General features: G+C 46.0%; 1 non-coding gene across 1 annotated transcript; it reads right to left on the bottom strand.

Moving 5' to 3' along the window:
• Positions 1-696: 696 nt before the first annotated feature.
• On the bottom strand, positions 697-768 carry trnaq-uug (transfer RNA glutamine (anticodon UUG)). Its single transcript has one exon. It is a non-coding gene; the product is annotated as a tRNA-Gln (tRNA).

Raw genomic sequence — 768 nt, 5'->3', positions numbered from 1 at the left:
CAGGAGAAGAGTTTCAGAACAGCCAAGGTTGGGGACTGGAATTTTCAAATTTCCCCTGGAACCAGACAACCTTGGGAGGTAAAACCTCCAATCATAGCCACTCAGATGCAGCAGCAGAAAGAAGCTGTCATCTACCCTGACAGTCAGAGCATCAAGTCAAGAAAACATCAACCATCTTGGAGTTCCAAACCTTCACCTGTCAGATTCAGCTACTTCTTATTGTGGGACTTTAAATTTGAACACAATGGAATTTGGACAAGGAGTTTTCCTTCAAGTCCAAACATCATCGTCCAGCCTTCAACCAGAGGTCCATCAGTTGTCATGGGAGCCACATGTGGAGTCTGGGTTCTTTTCTAGAATGTGACGGCAATGACAGTCCTGCCAAGTGACATCACTGACATGAATGGATGACTTCAGTCACATGACAGGATGACTTCAGTCACATGACTGGATGACTTCAGTCACATGACAGGATGACTTCAGTCACATGACTGGATGACGTCAGCAGTAGGTGTCGCTGTGATACCAGGTTCAGTTCAAGATGACCAACTCCAGCGTGAAAAGAGACTGCTTTTTCTCTTTAACATGAAGGAGTTGAGATTTTCTGAACGTCACTTGTTGATGGTGTCTTGCGCCGTAGTTAGCAGCCACAGACAAACACAACTCCTCTATCAACACCTGTCAGAGACCAGCTGGAGGCTCCACTGAGATTTGAACTCAGATCACTGGATTCAAAGTGCAGAGTGCTCACCATTACACCATGGAACC

This window comes from Aulostomus chinensis, chromosome 4 (genome assembly GCF_037954235.1).
Source record: "Aulostomus chinensis isolate RoL2024-O1b breed Wild chromosome 4, RoL_Achi_v1.0, whole genome shotgun sequence".
NCBI lineage: Eukaryota > Metazoa > Chordata > Actinopteri > Syngnathiformes > Aulostomidae > Aulostomus > Aulostomus chinensis.
This window is presented reverse-complemented; position numbering and strand designations above follow the sequence as displayed.